Raw genomic sequence first — 21,925 nt, forward strand, 5'->3', positions numbered from 1 at the left:
ATCTTGCAATTTGAGTAGTACATGATGCTGAATGTCACATGATCACAACTGAGCCAATGGTTCTTGAAATTCACTTTGATATACGAGTGCTTTGGATTAGAAGCACATATCTGGAATGAATTATGCTCGCCATTCAAGGTTTTCCTGTATTGTTTTATTACCAAGAAGCTGGGTCCACAGCACTACACACACAACACACACACATATATGCCATTAGACAGATCTATCATTGGCTAATTTGATGAATGAAGCAAATGAGGACCAAGCTGCTTCATCTGGTATTTTCTATGGAAGTAGACATTAGGCAACAAGGAAATAGCTGACAACCATATATTTGGGCTCTATAATCATAGTTAAGAGACAAGAATTCCAGGTGTTTTTATGTCATGTCAATGAGTAATTCCAAGCAGATCAATTGCCCCCTAAAATGTGGATTTATCCACAAGTGTACCATTTCCTTTTTTGTGGACTCCAGAATCTGGCTCCATAGTGCTTTGGCACTAGAACAATCTGTACAGCAGCATCCTTCACTGTTCTGTTCGACACGTTGCCTTTTTCAATCTGCATGAAACAGTATTTCCACTGGAATATCACGGTGACCATCTCCACAGCCTCCTTTCACACTTTCGTCAGGTCCCCTCCTTAGTGAACTCTTGGAGCAGCAACTTCTTCTTACTCAGAACCCTCCAGATTAAGGCTCCTGTTATTTGTTTGAGCTTCAAGCATAGTCCTGTGAATTATGACCATATTGTACCTTATGAGTGAAAGGGTTTCAGAGCTTCCAGTGAAAAAGCATGTAGGGGTGGTGACTGGACTTCTACTATCCTTTCAGTTATGGGACTCGCACAGACACAGATAGGGTTCCCATTGCATCTCCTGATGCATGTGTGTTTCAACAATTGAGCAGTGACTGTCACATGGCAAAAAGAGCCCTAAAGCTGGCTGGGGAGTGGACATTTGGGTCAATGGGACATAGAGAATGGAAATGAAGGCATAGCCATGTTAATGTGTTTATTCCTGAGTGGTTAGGTACTTTCCACAGTTTCTTTGGTGGCTTTTCTTAGAACTTTTTTTGCTGGGAAGCACTTAGAATTTTTTTGTAACACGTAACTTTGTTGCTGCAAACAAAGAGGTAATATTAAGTCTTTTTAAGGATTTAGTGTTTCTGTTTTTTTTTTCCCTCACTTTTGAGACAGAAAGCGAGAGACAGAGTACAAGCAGGGAAGGGTCAGAGAGAGAGAGAGAGAGACACAGAATTCGAAGCAGACTCCAGGCTCTAAGCTGTCAGCCCAGAGCCTGATGCAGGGTTCAAACCCATGAACTGTGAGACAATGACCTGAGATGAAGTAGGACGTTTAATCGATTGAGCCACCCAGGCGCTCCTAGTGTTTCGGTTTCTTAGTTGACCAAGAACTACGTGTCACTGTATAAAATACTCAAATTCAGAGATCAAATTGGTTTGTTAATAAAAGAAGGGCGATATTTTCACACCCTTTGATGGTTAGAGAAATACAGAACTGTCATATGTTTGTTAACATCCTTGACTGGATCAGACACAGACTGGGGTGTTACCATTCAGAAATGAATAAATTCAGAAACTGTCATTGTGCAACTCTCCTAGAGTTGCCTGGAGAACAGAGTGGCTGTTAACTGCTAGAGTGAAGGATGCAGGGTGATAGGCTAGTTAATAGGAGCGAGTCAGAATTGACATAGGGCCAGAACACAGTTCTAAAATCAAGTCATGCTGAGGCTGGTTCCTCAGGAATATCGGTGTGGTAAGCAGTGTTGTGCCCGTTGGAAATGTCTTCATCCCAATCCCTGTTAATACCACTTACATGGCAAAATGGATTTTGTGCAAATGGTTAAATTAAGGATACTGAGATGGGGAGATTATCCTGGATTATCTGGTTGGGTCCAACGTGACCACAAGGGTGTTCATAGCGGATGGGGAGGAGAGCCACACAAGGTGACAAGGGAAGGGAAGTTTACTGAATATACTGCAAGTAACTGCTCACAACAGCTAAGGAGAGACTGAGCCAGAGGCAGGGGTGGTAGGGGGGCCACAGTTACAGGGTGCAGTGAGAAGCTATGGGGACCAATGGAATTTCCCCTTTTTTGGTACCTGTGCCTGGCTGTAGGTAGCCCATTGATCAGCTAAGGCCAAGGGCTATTTCAAGGTGAGTCACTTCATGAGCCTGTTTGCCTTCAGCTCTGTGGTGGCTGTGGGCCCTTTTGCCCTGTTCAGATTTCCACTGCTCAAGTCTGTGGCCCAAAAGCAGCCTCTACACAGTGGACATTGAATTGTCCCAACTGGTTGTGGGAGGTGATCGTTGGGGAGCCAGAATAAAAGAAAGTGCAGGTGAAAGGACACAGGTCTAAACCAAACTGACTCCATGACAGGCTTCAAGTTTCCCCTCTGACCTTGGAGTCCTAAGTGTTGGTTTCTCAGAATCATTAGACAATAAAAGGCATAGATTTCTCAACCCGGGACCACCCTAGTAACACCCAATCAGAAGCGGCCAGCTAAAATGCTGAACATTCCTAAGGGCAGGCCTAGAGATAGAAGCCATAGATAATCACTTATTGTTTAAGGCTAGTTACACCCTACGTGAGGGTCCTGGGTCCACTCTGTAATTGGTTAACACTCTAAATGTTGTGATTGGGTCCCGCCAAAAGTAACGAACACTCTGGACAACGTGTATGGTTAAAGTTACTGCCAATGATGTTAGGCGACAATGATTGGATCACTGTACCTGTGTCTCAATTTCCTGTAACTCCCCCTTCCCAAGCCCATAAAAGCTGTACCCTGCCTTTGTTCAGGGCTCTCAGCAGGATCCACTGTGCTGGTGAAGTCTGTGAGCCCGAGCCCGTAATGATAATAAAGCCCTTTGCTTTTGCATGCGTGACTCAGTCTCCTGAGCAGCCTCTGGTTTTTGGGACGATATTGAAATCTGGGTATAACACAAGGAGAAAATATAAACAGGGTGGACAGCGGCGAGTGGGGACGTGGACTGTGCTGTTTCAGGAGCCCACAGTCGCGTCTGTCACTGAGTGTGACTAGAGGAACGTATTCAAAGGCAGGGTGGCCTACAGGAAAGGGTGGGGCCTTGCGCTTGGCTGGAAGGCGGTGGGGGCTACCCAGCGGTGAAGCCCCGGAATCAAATGGACATTTTAGAGAGAGCACTGGAGGCTCAATTAAAACAGTAGCCAAATCGACCAGTGGCAGGAAGGTTGTGGGGATCTGTGAAGGCCCCGGTGTGAGGGAGCTGCAGTGGGAACGCAGGGGGAGGACAGTGTTGAACAATACTGCAGGAAGAGAATTGACGGTGCTGGTGAGCCTTTGCGAGCCTTGCAGGGGAGGGAGATTTAGGTGTCTCACCTGATGCCAGGGTTTGGAACTGGGCGAGTGCGTGCCATTAGCTAAAGGAGGGGCAGTTGGCATTTGTTGATGCCTGGCATCCACTTGCTTGACCCCAGCAGCCGCTCAGACTTTCATCTGAGGTTCTGTTCGTCCTTCCTCAGCTCTCCGTCCAGTGGGAGGTGCCCAGGGAACCTGCGAAGAGTGAGACCCCGCCCACTGCACCTCTGGCCAAATGTGATTGGTTCAGTGCTGAGCATGTGACCTAAGCCCGTCCACCTGCATGCCTCGGAGGCCTCTGCTGAGGATCCTGGGAAACTAAGGAGAACAGCAGCTGCCTGGTCTGTTTATTCTTTTCTGCCTGTTAAAGATCTAGAAGACTGTGCTTTGAGAAGCATATAGTTTGGGGAAATGGGGAGATCAATCTGAAGAGCGATTTTAAAAAAGTAAAGAAAAAGAAACTAGTACAGCAGAGATGGAGCAATGAACAGACAGACTTTGTATCACTGCTGGGGTTTCTGCGGGCAGCCGGACCTATCCTGGAACCAATATGTTACTTTTAGTTTTATTTTTATGTAAGACACATTTAACTTTGGTTTTCACTTACTTGAACCAAGCTAATCTTAGGAGACTACAGAAGAAAGGAAGGCTTGGATGCTTAAGTTTAAAGACATTCATTCGATGGGAGTTATATAGTACGGAAATGAAAAAATGGATTTAATGATCGGAAAGTTGTGTAAATGGAAGATGTTTATTTGGGATTTACCAGCTTATAGATGGGAAAAAGCCAGGCATATTGACCACATGAACCAGAGGGTATGTTGACTGAAACTAAAAGGGATTTAAGGACAGAAGCTGAAGAATACAAAAGTTTACTAGGCAAGCACAGTAAGAAAACACAGCTAAAGACAGAGAAATCTAAGTTTGTAAGTTTTGAAAAATGTAGAGATTAAAACAGGAGAAAAGACTTGAAAGAGGATTTATCAACGTATGAATTAGGGCTAGGCACCTTTGGGTATTAGGGATATGAATGGTTTCCTTCTCTTTCTGTGTCCTACTTTTTTCCTAATTTTCTAGGGGGATTGCTTTGAAAATAAAAACTATACATTTTATGTAAAAATAAACGAAGCTTAAAAATATACTTTTTAAGGGTTTTTCTTCCCTAGAGAAGAATGACTGATCAAGACTTTCCAAAGTCATAGGGTGAAAAGGGGTACAGATAAAAATGAAAATCTGGAAATAGTACACGTTCTAAAAACCTTATAGTCTAAGTCCAGACAAGAAATGAGTTAAATAAAATGGAAGTTTCCCTCTTTTAAGAAGCGTAGTATTCAAACTGACTAACACTCAGTCTACTGCTTTGGTGCTATGGCTGCGTTTTCCTTTTTAAATTAAATTAAATTTTGTATTTTCTTAGCAGCAGACTTAATAAAGTAAGTGAAACATTATTCATGATTCTAACATATAAATATGGTAGGTTCACTGAGTGAGTTTTTCAGGCAATGCAAATAGTCATTGTTTGATTTTTTAAAAAAATGCTTTATTCTTTGGGGAATGCCTAAGCTCTTTGGTAGAGCATCAGTTTGAATACCACTGATCTCAGGCTCCCAATGACTATTCACTTTTTCTAATTCCATTGTAGTTTATCACTATATATGGTACAGTGTGTGGCAAAGGGAATTCTATGAAAATTCAAAAGCACAATAGAGAATAAAGAAGCAATGATGTACAGAGATCAAAAGAAATCTTTGTCTAGGAGACTTCAGAATAAACTGTTTTCTTAAAAATGATGGGACTTGATTTAAATGTATCTCAGGAGGTCAACTCCTCCAAGTTTCTGCCTCTACTCAAGTGTATGTGCTGTCATTTTTGGCAACTTTAGATGAGATGCCTAAGCTTTCTTTGAAGACATGGACAGTAATTAGTATGTGGAAGCCTCCTGGCGAGCCCCAGGGCTGCTCAGTAATGAGGTTCTTGTGGCCATGTGATGACTGAACTAACTGGAACAGAACTCAAGTTGAAGTTTCTATTGTCTTTCCCGTAGCAGAGGATTCATGATGAACTCTGTAGGGTCTTTTTCATAGGTGGAGTTTGAGCCATTCAAGCAGAGTTAGAGTAGTAAACTGATTTCCCAGTAGGCTTTCATTTTCAAACATCTTGGCTTTGGGATTGCCAATGTAGGCTTTATTGCAGGAGACTCAAAGTGAAAGGTCAAAATGACAGGCGTGTGGGGCCAGGTTCTAGGATCTCTGGGAGGGAATGCCCAGGTTCCCCTGCCCTGGCTGCACCTGCCAGGCTCTGTGTGCTTCCCTCTCCCATGGCAAGTACCAAGCCCAGGCCTTAGTGACCAACCCCCCCCCCCCACCCCTGGGGCTGTCTGCAGCTTGTCTGGGTCATCCTTGCTTCCCTACTACTGCAGGGAGGAGAAAGATACTCCATTTATACTGTAGTGGAAGGTGGGGCATTTGCTGTTACTTACTGAAAGGAATTTCTTGACCAGGAAAGAGTCCATGAGAGGAGGTGGTCAACATGTCCTTGGATGCTGTGGAACTCACCCGTGATGCTACAGGTCTCTCAAGGGACGATGTCCTCACCAGCATGCCCCAAACCCAAACTCCCATTGTTGGTGTTGCAGCCTGAATAATCCTTAACTAGGACACAGTGCAGCCCCTTCCTGGACTTGGAAGCTGGACAATAGTCCTATTTTGACATAAAGGATTAAAGCTGATAACCCATGGTCAGGGACAGGTTCTTGGGGAGATAGGATGGGACACACTTGGGTGCTGAGGCTTTTCTGCAAAAGAGGCTCTCTGAAGCCTTGGACTCCGCCAAACCTGAGTTAACAGACGACCTGGGAAAGAAAAATGAAATGATGGTGAAACCCTTTTATAAGCCAACTGTCCAACCCCTTAGTTTTAATTACTTAACTTGTTTTAACCTACTCTGTTGGCAATAAAGTAAATGCTTACAAATGTCTGGAATACTAAGATTTTGAAATGTATTTCTAATTTTAGTTTTACACCTTCATAACTTTTTTGTCCCACACTGTCTCCTCCAATTCTAATAATTTATCCGAAATAATGTTTGGACTCTGGTCAGTTTTCACAGCAGAGGACTGATTATTTCAATAGCTAAGGCAATAAGACCTAGGACATGAATAATGTGGGGGGAATATAATAAATAATTCTTTATTAATAACTCTTTTTTACTTATTTAATCCAACCCCAGAATAACAAAGAGTGGGGTCCAATTTTTGATGGTTTTGTTCAGACTGTGAGCACCAGAAAACCAAACCTGAATGAGTTCAGAGGCAGAACAACGTTCCATGGCCAGTCAGCTCAGTAAGTCAACAGATTCCCCATTCAGGTTTTCTCTAACCTTCTAGCCTCTCGCGCTGGCTTGTTCTCTTAGGCTGTCTCCCCCAAAGATAAGTGACCAAGTTCTAGGCATCAAAGAAATCAACAAAAGTCAGACGCAGGAAAAGGAGGAAATATGTTAGTATGTCTCAGGATTTTTTATTAAAAAAAAAACTTTCCAAAGCCCTCAGCAGATCTGCCCTCCTGGTTCAGTGCTCAGAATGGTATCGTAGGTTCCCAACTAAACAAATCACTCACCGGGGAGAGAAATGATTGGCTTCTCAGACTGGATCCCAGCGTCATGTGGGAACTTGTTAGCAATGCATATTCTGGGCCCTCTCCCAGACCTGCCGGGTCAGAAACTCTGGGGGCAGGCCCAGCAAACTGTTCAGCAAGCCCTGGAGGTGAGGCCGATGACAGATAAAGATTGAGAATCTCTGGCTGAGATTGGTGGCTGGGGTACTGGGGAGCCACACGGCTTTCCCCAAATGCACAGTCGTAAAGCAGGATTTGGTTTACACAGATGGAAGGAGCAGTGATTGATGGGTAAGTAAGCCACATCGGAGGCCTTGATATTTAATTTATGTTTGGTATGCAACACACTAGTACATTTTATAAGCAGACTGTTAGAGGTTTTTCTTTCTAGCGTGATGGTTGGAGACATTTTAAGAATTGAACCATTATTAAATTGTGGTCCAATGCCTCTTGAAACGATACCACACTTCTTTGGGAGCTCCCTTTAATTTTTTGAAACCTTCGGCTCTTATTAGTTTTGCGTGAAGGAAGTCTTCTAATGAAAGCACTCATTTTGCAATGGAAGAAGCAATTAGTGAAAGGCTAACCACCCGGAAGACTTACTTGTTGGTGGTTAACTAAAGAGAATTGGGCCAGTTTCACTAGAGTTTAGTTTTAAGATACCTTCATGAAAAATAATTTCTGTGATTATAAGTAGTTATCTGTCATACGGACGGTCATATGTCTGCTGTGGGAGACAGGGTAAAAACTGTTCTGTCTATTTTGAAGTTTTTATTGGGATGTTTTCAGGTGGCAGGTGTAGTAATGGAAACAGATTTATCACAGCCAGTGACCGGAGCTCTCACTGAGCCTAAGCATTGCTCACTGCACACCTCCTTTGACTATTTCAACGAATTAGAAGAAATCATTTGGAATCCCGTGATGTTGCCACAGCAACATTCATCATTATAAAAAAAAAATGGCACGGGGACAAAAGGAGTAAGACACTAAGCAGATCCCCAGATGTGCGTCTCTTGACCCAGGCTATATGAAGTCTGCTGTATAGTGGGAATTTTAAAGCAGAGAAAAAAGGCAAACCTTACCTGTTGATTAAATGTTCCTTCCCCTCTCCTCCAGGACCTCTGTCTTCTATTACTGCCTGTGTTCTTTGTCTAGCGTTGCATATCAATGTTTGTTAACCTCCCGGTTTTCAGGTGTTAGGGCGCCAGACACAGATTCACTGGGTCCTTGGCTCGGAGTCTTCCAGGTTGAAATCAAGGTGTCGGTGGGGGTTCAGTCTGATCTGAGGCTCATAGTCCTTCTCCAGGCTCCTAGGTCGTTAGCAGAAATCACTTCACTGCAGTTGAAGGACTGAGGCCTCCTGCTTCCTGCTGGCTGTGAGCTGAGGTTCATTCTCAGCTTCTAGAAGACTGCCACCATTCTCGGCCATGTGACCCTCTCACAGACCCTCTCTACAACATCATGGCTGTCGCTCCTTCAGAACCAGGAGGAGAATTCATTCTTAGGCTTCAAATATCTGAACTCCAGGAAGGGCCTAGTCTATTTTGAGGGCTCATATTATTTTTAGGTCAGACCACCCAGGACGATCTCTCCTTTGATGAACTCAGAGCCAACTGATGGGGGACCTTTATCATGTCTGCAAGGCTCCCTTCACTTTTGCCCTGGAAGGTAACTGATTTATGGAGGTGATGTCCCATCAGATTCATGGGTCCTGCCCACACTCAAGGAGAGGGGACCGTGTGGGGTGTGTCCAGCAGTTCTGGGAAGCTTGCCTGCCTTCTCAGAACTTTGCCTCCCCTTCCCTTCCTCCCGCCTCATCCTTTCCATGCTTGTTACCAGTGTACTTGCATGTGAATGTATACGGGCACCTCTGTAGTTACAGTGGTCAAACCCACAAAAAACCCCACACAATTTCTAAACACATCAAAAAGAAACAATTCATGGTTTTTCTCTGACAATTGACTGCTTCTGGAAATGTTGAGATCAGTGCGGCTCTGAAGGTTGCCGAGTTCATTCAGACGGGCTCTTTTAAAATAATCTCTGTGGCAGCAAATCATGAAGGACTGCACTGTCTTGGGTTTGACAGGCGACACTGACACAAATGGGCGAAGACATGTTAAGTTCTAGATGCTAGCAGAGCACGGAACATATGCCGATGGCAATGCAGTGCTCCTGGCTGAAATGTGTCTCAGGGTCCTGCAGAACAAAGATGTCAGGACTTTTCCAGATGTTGGTGTTCCCGTCTGACTCAAGCTCTCGTGGGGGATTCAGCTGGTCCATCAAATAAGAGAGTCCTAATAGCTGCCGTTTAAGGCGTCTTGAGCGTCTGTGAAATCGACTGCCCCATTTCCTATTATGAATCCTACACAAAAGTCAAAATCTCTTTTTAGAGAGGTGCTGTTCATCCAGATCCATGGGGAGAAATTAAACCATTTGGCGATTCATTTCTTTGTGTTTGCAAAATAATCGCTGAGATAAAGACAGAACACAGACTTTGAATTTTCAAAAGCTATTTTTGGAACTGCTGGGAGTTTGGGGAAAAATGGTAAAGTTCAGCCTGCTATCGAAAAGAAGAAAAGTTTTGTGATAGGCTGTACAGGTGCTTTTCTGAATTAATAACTTGTCAGCAGCATGTCCTGTAGGTGGTGAAACTAGTAAGTAAAAATAGCACAAAGTGTCTTAGGTTGTTGCACCAAAACCTCCTTTGGGGGATTGTGCTTGGTTCGGGTGATTAAATAATCTAATGCAGACAATGTGTTAGTTCTGAGATTTGATTCTTGAAATGCAACGGTATTGAAATGCCACGGGTCTGCAACTGAGAACCCTTTTCTCTTGATGGAATTTCACAGGAGTGAGGATGGTTAACTTCCAGGATCTGTGAATGTGACTTTATTTGTAAATGGGGTCTCTGAAGATAATCAAGGTGAGAGGCAGTCATTAAAGTAGGTCCTATATGATCCTATATGACTGTGTCCTTATGAAAGGGGGGAATTTGGACATAGAGACAGACACACATAGAGGGAAGGTGACATGAAGACCCGGGAGAACATCTACAAGCCAAGAATGCTGACGCTGCTAGAAGCTAGCGGAGAAGCTCAGGACGCATTCTCCCTCATTGCCCTCAAGAGACCCCAAATCCACACGCTCATGGACACCAGACTTCCAGGCTCCAGAACCATGAAACAATACATTTCTGTTGTTAAAATTGTCCGGCTTGTAGTGACTTTGTTACGGGAGCCCCAGGAAAGTGATACACGTGGCTTCTTGAAATTTTTTAGTTCTTTGTACTTGTGATTCCCCACAATTGTTGCATTAATCTTATATGGTAGGATTACAGTATTTGATTTGAATACTGTTTCCTTTTCCAGATTTTTTAAGTGGCTTTCAGTCATTCCTCCTTGTTATATATGGAGTTCTACGTGATCCAGAAAATTCCCACGTTTCTGCTCCGAAGAGTTCAGTTACTGTTGCTTTTCAGATACCACTTACCATTGTTTGCGAGTTTTGCACACAGGATTTTCTTCTCTGGGCGTTTATTGTTATTCAGAGCATCCTTCTGTTTATCAGCACAGAACCTGAAAACAAGCCGAATGGTGCTGGAAAATTTTCTTTCATACGCAAGGACTTTGAAGATGTTTGGAGAGAGAATATAAACATGCACTTTTTGGGGCACCTGGGTGGCTCAGCCGGTAGAGTGTCTGACTTCGGCTCAGGTCATGATCTTGTGGTTCATGGGTTTGAGTCCTGCATTGGGTTCTGTGCTGATGGCTCAGAGCCTGGAGCCTGTTTCAGATTCTGGGTCTCCCTCTTTCAGCCCCTCCCCTGCTCAAGCTCTGTCTCTGTCTCAAAAATAAATAAACTAAAAAAAAAAATTTTTTTAAATCTTTAAAAAAAGCATGCATTTTTTTTTTTAGATGAATCCCTAGGGGATGGTATGTGTTAGTTTTCCATGGGGAGGAAGGCCCGAGAGAGGTTGACCTCACCCAGCATGATGCCAGGCCTGAAGAAATCACATTTTTATTGCAGGGTGTGTCTAAAAAAGGGCCCTTTCAAGCACACAGCATGAGCTCTGTAATCCCAGTTCTGCTGTGGCACACCAAGTGGCTCTGGAAAGTAAGTTTTTTACACTTAGAATAATTGTAGACCATCTGCTAAGGCGATCGTTAGAGAGCACCTAATTGTGACTTGCAAGTACCTGTCACAGTGTAAAATGTTGCATGTACCCCACATTTATTTAATGGATGACATGTGCATAATGAGGGAAATATTGCAACACACCAGCAGTAATGACATCAGGGTGGCAAGTTTTATTCTTCCTCTGTTTCCTAACTTGCCCAGTACATACTCTAGTCAAGTCGGAAATAGTGTATAATTAAAGAATTTAAATTAAAGGAACTTAAAAGAATATAAATACCCAATAAGCATCAGTCTGGTGTGTAATTTGTGTAGCATTTTCCCTCTTTTAAAAAGCCTGAGTGATCAGTCGTGTTTGAGACTTGACCAACCCAAATGCCAAACACATCATGCCTCTGGGGGTGGGGGTGGGGTGAGCCAGCTTTGCTGGGGACCAGGGACTATCAGGACTGGTGTAAACCAAGCAAAGAACTGACAAAGAGATGCCTGATCTTATTGCTGATCCATGCACTGCTTCGTCTGTGTTGAAAATGGACTTACTACAAACTGAATTTTCTGTACCGTAATGGTCGTGTGTTGCAAGACAAATGTAAGATTAGCATAACTTTAAAATTCAGAAGTACTTTTCTTAGGCACACGATCCCTCAAAATAGCTTAAGGATTTATATTTTAACACTTTTCTCACAAAATTATTTATCCTAATTGAAGCTGCTGGGACAGATGGGTGTAGTTACACTAATCAAGACTGAGGAGAAGAAAACCGAATTTTGTAGTTGTTGTTGGTTTGTAGTTGGGGTGTGTGTGTGTTAGTATTAAGCTATAGGCAGAAATCTCTTGGAGTGACAATAATGAGAGGGAAACTAATAGTAAGGGGATTATTGTGAGCATCTTATTTATTTTTTTCATTTTTTTCTCTCTTGCTTTCAGTTCAAACCTATGGCAGTTGCAAACAGCATTATATGAAAATGAAGGTTTTATACTTGTGTTGCTTGTGTGTGTGTGTGGGGGGGGAGGATGAGTGGGTGGTGGTATGTTCTTTTTTTTTTTTAATGTTTTTTATTTATTTTTGAGAGACAGAGAGAGACATCATGAGCAGGGTAGGGTCAGAGAGAGAGGGAGACACAGAATCTGAAGCAGGCTCCAGGCTCTGAGCTAGCTGTCAGCACAGAGCCTGACGCGGGGCTCGAACCCACGAACCGTGAGATCATGACCTGAGCTGAAGCCGGAAACTTAACCGACTGAGCCACCCAGGCACCCCTGGTCTGTTCTATTAGATCAACATTTCCCCATAATGTTCAAAAAGGAGGGTATGAGAGTAATTGAACACTATCATTATTAGGCAAAATTATCATCACTTTTGAAGGATTCTTATTAAAACCAGGTGGGAGAAAGGGTGGTGGGAAGTGAAGGACACGGGTGATATTGTGACAGTTCTTTACTGAATGCCTGCAGTGTGCAGGAAACAGGGCTGGCGGCCTTTATATGTTATCTCATCTGCTCTCACAGCAAGGTTCCAGGGTGGATTTTACGGTCTCTATATCACTGGTCAGGAAATTGAGACTAGGCACTTGTGATCCCTTTCGGAGTCTATTAGTTGGGGTAACGCCAGTTGCTGTAAGAAATAATCCCTAAGATTTCAGAGACTTAACATACTAGCAGTAGGTTTGTCATTGTTCAATCAATCAACGTCGGTGCACCTGGTCAGTTGTCTCCTCGCTGTGATTCTGGGATCTAGATTTATTTTATCTTGTGGCCCAATCATCCCCTATAGACTGTCTTGTGAATTCCTCTGGCATAGAAGGGAAGAGAGGGTGCCTAAGGCAAAAGTGCTTCTTAGACACACTTGTCTATGAGCGACGTGTAGAACATGGGTTCATATTCCATAGACAAGAGTAACGTCTTTATGCAAAATGGCCGCCGGGGTGCAACGGGAGCTGGGAATCACAGTTCCAGTGGTGGCAACTTCTCAATGTATGAGGGGAATTTCGGTAGATTGGAAATTATCTTTACCTAACCAGTTCATCACTAAATACACATCTGTGTTTTTTCGTATCACTATGGTTCATTTAAAAGCCTTACATGAAATGACGATTAGAGGAAAGGCTCAGATGTCAGTGCAGTGATTCCTCGTTGTGATAACAGAATGATGTTAATTAAATTATTTTACACTTTAATATCGGTGTGAGGCAAAAGAATAAATGAAAACCTCAAAACCCTCCACATAGCTCTAGTTAGTAATCAGAGTAGAATTAAAATTCAGGTCTCCTATGTCTCAGCTCATCATGTACATCACCAGTTCCCTTCCTTTTACGTTGACCCAGTTCAACAGAAGTATCGAGTGCTTTCTAGGTAGAGGGGATATGTGGAGTCCAAAGTAGACAGTGCCATGCACCACACTTCCCAAGAAGTTAACTCTTGACTCTGACAGCCAAGGCTCACTTATTTTGGGTAATGAATAGAATTGTGGCATTTCTTGCTTGGATCCTTGCTGTCATCTTACCACATTTCCTGTTATCTTTGTAGTTCTCAAGATGAGTTCCAATCCGGTACCATTTGGCATCATTGTCTGATATATGTTCAAAGTTCTATGAAAATATATCAATAGATGTGTGCAATATGAATCCACCATTATTTTTATTTTATCTACTACCACCAAAACTTTTTCTAGAAACTCAAATTTCAAGGTGCAGTTTTGATTTCTAACTGGTGTTTCAGACTCTAAAGAGAGGTAGCAGCAGCTGGACTGCTGAGTGATACACAGAGAAATTTATATAATTGGTCAGGGGCAGTCTGCCATGAAGGTGGGAGATAGGGCAGTCTTTATTTCCCCAAGGTGCACACATGTTCGCCAAGGTACCAGTGAGCAGCAGCCACGCCCGGAGGTGAGAGGTAGTTATTGGAGAATAAAAATTCTCTCTCTTTGGACCAGTCTGCCTATAAGGCTCCATGGAGATTTCCTTTTGGCTGGTTAGCAAGTTTCTACTTCCTGTTTCAAGAGAAAAATGTAATTTTACTTGATTACTGATCTTGATGCAAATATGACTGGGGATTGGGAAAACAGTTGTTTGTCTCCTGTGTCCTCAGTTTTGTCTTGGAGCACATTTCCTCAAACCATGTATCCTATTAATTTTGTGTCAGTTCCCAGTTTAGTCCACCAACACCCTTTTACTTTCCACCCCAAATGGAAGACCAAACAAAGCATTATATTCATGAAGTAGGTGAAATGAGATCTTTTACATTGGGGCTGTGTGGGACAGTGTGGGAACCATCTTTATTTACTATCATTTCTATTATTTTTGAGAGGGAGAGAGAAAGAAAGAGAGAGAGAGAGAGACAGAGAGACACGGAGCATGACCAGGAAGGGAGAGAGAAAGAGGGAGACACAGAACCTGAAGCAGGCTCCAGGCTCTGAGTTAGCTGTCAAGACAGAGCCCAATGTGGGGCTTGAACCCATGAACAGTGAGATGATGACCTGAGCTGAAGTCAGGTGTTTAACTGACCAGGACCACCCAGGTGCCACTCAAAAAATGGTTTTGATATACCAGTATTCATAGGGAAAGTTATATAGAAAAAGAAGTCAGTTAGAAGAAAAGTGAAAATAATTAACTAAAAGTGGCAGCATTAGAAGGGAGTTCATAGTTTTTAATGATCAACTGTTTCATTTTACAGATAAGAAAACTGAAGCCCAGAGAGGTAAATAATATGACCATTGTTACATAATAAATGGAAGGAAGACTAGAATCTATAACAGCATAAATCTAGTTCATGTTTTATTAGCTTTCATTAGTCTCATTGCAGAACTGTCAGGATGAGGGTCATATTGGATGCAGGATCCTTCTGAAAAGAAGTTCAAATACAGCTGAGATGGTATTGACCTACAGCTCTTATTTCAACAAATACTTACTGAATGTCCATATTATTTTTTTTTCTTTCAGGTACTATTTTTTTTAATTCCCCGACTATGTGCTAGTCACTCTATTATCTATCACATATTGACTGACTTATTTTGATATTAGTTGTTTAAAAACCAGATCAGCTGTCAGAGCCTGGAGCCTGCTTCAGATTCTGTGTCTCCCTCTCTCTCTCTGCCCCTCCCCCACCCATGCTCTGTTTCTCTCTGTCTCAATAATAAATAAGAACATAAAAAACAAACAAAAAAACCAGTTCAACTGTCCTGTTCCAGCCAAAGTGAATCATTTGATCAGTTAAGGCAATCAAACAGATTGTGTGGGTTCAGGACCCTGCCAGTCTTCTGGGAATGTCCAAACAGTCGGTGTTTGATGTTAGGGTAACAAACATAGAGCTCTGTTATTTTTTGGCACTTGTTTTTGTAATTACAGCAAAGGAAAATTAGTAGGGAATTGATAGTGGTGAATAGTGTTAGTTTTTAAAACATAGCAAAAGATTCCATGATATTGGTCCCACTGATGGACGGATTGATGTCTCCTTTCTTGAAGCTGGGTGATCTTGTGACTACGTTGACCAATAAAGATTAGAGGAAATAATTCCACATTACTTCTGAGATTGCGTCCTAAAAGCTCAGAAAGTTTTTGTATTGTTTGCAAGAATGTTCTCTCTTTGAACGCTGTGCTGCCATATAAGAAACCATGAAGCTGTCACACTGTGAAAGGAACGCCTTCATATCGTTCTAGTCCAGGCACAAGATTTGTAAGTGTAGAAACTTCTAGACGATTTCTACTCCCATCTTTGTGGAGTCAACCCTGCCATTGGGTCTTTCCCACTGAATCCGCAGGCCTCACAGAGCAGACACAAGTCATTGCCACCATGTACCGTTTGAATTCTGACCCCCAGGATGCATGTGCATATCAAAGGTGTTAATTTTTCACATGACTAAGATTTGGGATAACTTTTCGCAGCAATAGATAACAGGAATAAGACTGGAAACTGACAAGCCAGCAGCCAGTTGATTGCTGTAGGTTTTATTCCTTGAAAAGAAAAAAAATCATCCCAGGCAATTTAGAGACACTAATAATAGTTACTTTCTCACTCCAAAAAAGTTAATTTTTTCGACTTTCCTTATATTAGCTGAGAGCGTGTTAATCAGAAAAACAAATAGATTGCAAACAAATGTCAGCACCGAAAAGCTGATTTTCCATGGCAACTGAGATGAAGTCTTGTTTTTAAAGTTCATGCTGAAAGCAAAAACCCTTGCAGCCATCCCTTACCATCTTGAATTGATTTATACACTGCTTTCTTCCTTTTAATCAATCTTTCTATTTTTACAAATTTTTTTCAGAAATTAATGTTTATGTATGCTGACTCCTTGATTGTTTTCTAGAAAATATGAATAGCCATAGCAAAATTTTTGTCAAGAGTTTTATAGGCAGAAGCATTTTGAGTGGTTTTATTGATAAATAAATTTGTATGAATATATTTCCTATGATAATATTTTAATGATTTTTAGTGATGTTATACTAGATTACTATTAAAAAAAGAAGACAATTTGTCATCTAAAAAAAAGGTGATTCAGCTATAAAACTACCTTCAAACGCCTAAAGTGAGTTGGGTATAGTCAAAGCCCTGGAATAATAAAATAATAAATAATCAAATATTTTGATGTTGAACGTGAAATATGAGCTAGGTTAACATGTAAAAATAAAATAACAGTATAATTTCGTCCATCTATATACTTTCAAAAAGAGGTAAGAATTTGAGTGGTAAATAGATTTAAAGAAATCCTTAGTACATTGACTTACCCTTGAGTTTAGTTTTGAAAATAAACATACACATATATGTATATTGTCTGTATAAATTTGTTAATGACACCCATAATTTAAACAGTGCTCACTTTTAAATGTTTTTTTTAATTTCTTTTTTTATTTTTTTGAGAGACAGAGAGAGATAGCATGAGCAGGGGAGGGTCAGAGAGAGAGGGAGACACAGAATCCAAAGACAGGCTCCAGGCTCTGAGCTAGCTGTCAGCATAGAGCCCGACGCGGGACTCAAACCCACAAACTATGAGATCTTGACCTGAGCCGAAGCCAGGCGCTCAACAGACTGAGCCACCCAGGCACCCCAAAAAGTGCTCACTTTCAATGTTCTGTTAGAAGTTTGTCTTTTGAGAGAGGTAATGGATTCTCTTTACATGTTAAACATATATTCCCTGTAAGAGAATGCACTATATGACTCCAAGAATATTTATTCTTCTGAAAAAAAAAAGGCTTATGGTTTCTGAATGTTTGAACATTTTCAATATTACACACCCCCAAATTTACTCTTGCATACTTGTACTAAAAGCTTTCAACTACTATAATCCTTGTAAGGAAACTATTTAGGTGAGAAGGAAATTTTTGGTTGAAAGAAGAGTGATCTTAGCCTTAGAAATGAAATTATTATTTGAGATCTCATGTCCACAAAGTTCTTTTGCCCTCTGATATTTTATCATTTTTATTTATAAAATCATCATAGTGCTCAGCTACAAATCTTGTACTGCAAAACCATTTCTAGTATGAAGATTACTTTTTGAGATTCAGAAAATAAAATCTAAAAAGTCAAAGAGAAAAAGAATTGTACCCTGATGTATGTACACATATACACATACCGTGCCCTGATGTATGTGTGCGTATACATGTTCTGCACCCCGAGTATGTGTGCGTAGATGTGTTCTGCACCCCGATGTGTGTATACATATATGTGTTGAACTTCTGGGTTTCACTGGAGTCCCAGTGGCTGTTGGAATAGGCAGAATTCTAAGATGACTACCCCCAATTCTCCTTCCTGCTGTGTACACACACTTCATAATCTTTAGGATCATGATTTTGATGGATTTTCCTCCTTTGATTCGGTTCTTATGTGGCATAATTGACAATTCTCTGGATGGACCTGTTGAGGCATGTGTCAGCCTCTATGGACAGACAATGAGTGGCGCCCCCCCAACAGCCAACAAGGAAATATTGAGCCCAACCCATCAACCTGGTGTCTCTGAATGCTGCCAACAAGAATGAACTTGGAAGCAGATTTTTCTATGGCTCCTTTGGATGAGAACTCAACCCTTCTGATTTCAGCCCTGAGCAGAGAACTCACTCACACCATGCTGGACCTTCTGCAGAACTGTGAGTTAATACATGGGTGCTTTTACATATCGAAGTTTATCATAATTTGTTATGCAGCCCTAGAAAACTAAAATCAAAGTGTATTTATCAAGAGCCTCTTTCTCATGTCAGTGTTCAGGTCTTAAGTCCATCCACCCATGTTTTATCTATTATCTATCATCTATCTATCTATCTATCTATCTATCTATCTATCTATCTATCAATCATCTATCTATCTATTATCTATCTACCTATTATCTATGTATCTATCTATCATCTATCTATGTATCTGTCATCTATTTATTTATTTATGTTCCTTTGCTTTTCTTTCTCATGAGCAGGTGAGGATTTGGCTGAGAAGCAGTATCTCAGCAAATCTTTCCACCCAGTGATGTCAGTGTGTGGGATGTTTTCTAGCAAAGACTGGAAAAATTCATTAAATTCTCTTCTTCATTAAAGTCTGTAGGATTGAGTTTTGTGAAATTGTTATAATGAACACTTCTTTGCTGTCTTTAGTGCCATCTAAGTGTTTGAGATAATTTGGTAGAAAGTTTCTCTGAGATTCTTGAAACAAAGTTTTGAGCAAAAGACAGTCCTGGCTAAGAGCTCACCCATGGCGGTGGGCAGTGCGGTGCAACAAAGCCAAGGAAGATGTGCATCTGGGGGGGGGTGACATATTTTTAGTCCAAATTTAGTTGGCCTTGTGTTTCTTGATCGCTTTATCTGTACAATTGGTAAATATAAAAGCACACTGAAACTAGAACAGAAAGAATTACACATAATATGTGCCATATATATTGGATTGTAAAGCCAAAATGTTGGTAAATGAAGGGAGTCAGGTGAACATTTAACAAAGAGACAAACCCGCATATCATAGAAGATGAACTACTATTTAATTATGGCCTAGAATCAGGTTTTGTCCCCTCTCAGGACTTGATAAGAAAGATGATCCAATGTCATTTAACATAACAAATGCCCTTTCAGCAGACTCTACAATTTTAGCAGTGCTTTTAGACTTCAATGCATGTGCAAAGGAAATTTAGTGTTTCAAAATTCATTTAACTGTGCACTTGAGAAGCTTACACCTAACCTTCAGTTGTACGTGATTAATCTGAGATGTAATGATATGCTAAAAGGCAAATATCAAGAGAGGAATCTCCTAGAATTCTAGAAATGCCTGATTCCAAGTGATGAACGTGCTCAGGGGAAATCATATATTCATGGATTTATATCAGCATTTGGCAGTACCTGTGTGTGAGAACATGTTTTCAGAGATGAAATATGGGACATCCAATCAAACTGGAACATAGAAAACACTGACTTTGGAGAGCAAAGCCAAATATTGTCCTCCAGCCCCCCAAAAGAATCCCATTCTTCCTAATTTTAGGTCTGTATTCACAAATAAAAGTTGCACTTGACTATTCTACATTGATTTTTGTCAATAAAGATGCAGGAATGTGTTCTGTCTTCTGATATAAATTATTTCCTACTATCTTTAATTTTGCTGTTTGCCCAATGAAACCTAAATGCTACCATCGAGGCCCCTTATGGAAAAAGTGTGGCAGCCTGGCAGAGAGGACGGTCTCTGATCTGGCTCCAGCGGCCCTCCCCAGTCTTGTCTAACATTATTTCCACCCTGCGCTCTCCTCTCCAGCCACACTGGTCTTCTTGCAGTTCATCAAAGCTCTTCTGCTTCAGGGCCCTGACAACTCTCTGTCTTCTCTCTGCTAACATTTATGCATCCTACTGGGCTCAGTTTAAATGTCATTTCCTTAAAGAAGCTCCCTGTGACCTTCCCCCTCCCTGCCAGCTAAGGCTGGTTCATCTCTTCTAATTGCTTTTCAAATCCTGTCTCTCTAGCATGTGAGAAAAATTCAAGTAGGTATTTTTTATACTAATAATTTGTTTAATTTTTGGCTCACCCATTGGACCATACGCTCCATGACAGCATGAGGTGCCTCTATATTGTTCCCTGATATGTTCCTACTGGTGCATAATTAGCAATTCTATTTATGAGCACAGCCTGGCTATCATCGTTGAAAATCTGTTGAATGAATGTTGTGACAGTCTGTGGTTGGAAATTCAACAGTGACTCTTGTCATAGCAAATGTCAGGAATATTTCACCAGAGTAACTTATAAAGGTAGTGACTGGGAAAGTCTAAGTGTTCATTTTATGGATGTATAATAATCTGTGATTTATATCTACCTTTACCAGATGGCTAGTTGGTAAACAGAGTGAAAGAAAGACTACATTTTAAATAAAATGTCTTAAGGTTTGATTCATTTTCATAGCTGACTGTCTATATTTACCATGTTCTGATGGGATGTTAGAGTGGCCAGAGGTGTTAACAAAACAGAAAGTTAGCTTGAAGATTACATAAAATCATCTTTTCCCCAGACCTTGTTCATATCAGCAGAATTTCAGAGCATCTACAGATTAACAAACTCTTATTCTGGGGTCAAACATCTTCCAACCTTGCCAGGTGTTATTAGCTGTAAATATTAATTATAAACATGCTTTTTTGATAAGGCAAATAGGATGATTATTCCTGGGCTCACATAAAAAAAGTGGAGTTTCACCTTTCTTGAATCAGAACTGTCCCATTTATGGCTACCTGTAAACTATCTATGCAAGAGTGTATATGTTTATATGTGTTATTGAATTAAATTCCCAGTTTAACCTACAGAAAATGGAAATTCATTTCTACCAGAATCTTTTCCTAATGGAGGTCTATTACCACTTGTAGGACCAGGGCACAGTGCAAAGAAAGCCCACATCCCAAATGTCTCTCTATTTAAAGTTATACATCATGATGAAATATGTTAAATTAAATGTGTTCTCTCCTCTGACCTTGACAAATACATCTCCATAACACTCAATATCAGGTTCAAATTAGAATTCTTAGAGTTTCTTAATGGAACCTGGTAGCACAGGGGAGCCATTCTCTTTCCAGCTCCTTCCTCCAGCATGGGGAACTTAGGTCTGTGTCCATGAACACAGGAGTCTGTGTGTCCAAGAATAATCTACCCCTGAGCAAATCACCAATTCTTGACTGCCCTTGCCAACACACACAGGGGGGTACGTGCCTGAGGCCATCTGTCCTCTAGAGAATAAATCTGCAGTTGAAGATTTTTGTGCAGCCCCTGGAAAGAGACTCTGGACTTTTGGACAGAGAATTCCAGAGTCCCAGATAGTCTAAAATAAGGGGGAAATATTTTTAAAAAGGGTCAGACACTAAATAGTTGAGGCTCTGCAGGCCATATAGTTCCTACTGGAAGTATCCAACTCTACTGTTGGAGCATGAACACAGCATGGATAATACATGAATGATCAGAAGCAGCTGTGTTCCAGTAAACTTTATTTAAACAGAAAGTTTGTTTGCAAACACAAAGAATTCCAGGTGGTGGAAGCAGCTTCTGTATAAACGCTAAGGAGCCTTGACACTGGCTGGAACATAGTGGATAAGAACCAGGAAACCCTGGAGTTTAACAGAAAATCTCCTTAACAAGAATCTCTGGTTGGGGTCGGGAACATGTGCTCTAGTTTACTAGTTCCTGGTTGAGAAAAGAGATGCAAATACCAAGGACACAAAAATATGTCTGATTTGTAACAGGTAAGGAGGAAAATGAAGAGGTGGGTAAAAAGGGGGACCATGACATGTATTGGCAATAAGTATTGGTGTGCCCTTTTACTGATGAAGGTAGGGAAATATGATATCCAAGTGATGCTTGACAATGGGATGGACCAGAAAACTAAAGTGGAATGTAT

At 41.3% G+C, this 21,925-nt stretch overlaps 1 long non-coding RNA gene across 1 annotated transcript; it reads right to left on the minus strand.

The window, feature by feature from the left end:
- Positions 1-313: 313 nt before the first annotated feature.
- On the minus strand, positions 314-3,544 carry LOC115294921. Its single transcript, XR_003910218.1, has 2 exons — positions 3,380-3,544; positions 314-730 (listed from the first exon to the last, which is right to left on the minus strand). It is a non-coding gene; the product is annotated as an uncharacterized LOC115294921 (long non-coding RNA).
- Positions 3,545-21,925: the final 18,381 nt, after the last annotated feature.

Source organism: Suricata suricatta, chromosome 6 (genome assembly GCF_006229205.1).
Source record: "Suricata suricatta isolate VVHF042 chromosome 6, meerkat_22Aug2017_6uvM2_HiC, whole genome shotgun sequence".
In the NCBI taxonomy this organism is placed as follows: domain Eukaryota; kingdom Metazoa; phylum Chordata; class Mammalia; order Carnivora; family Herpestidae; genus Suricata; species Suricata suricatta.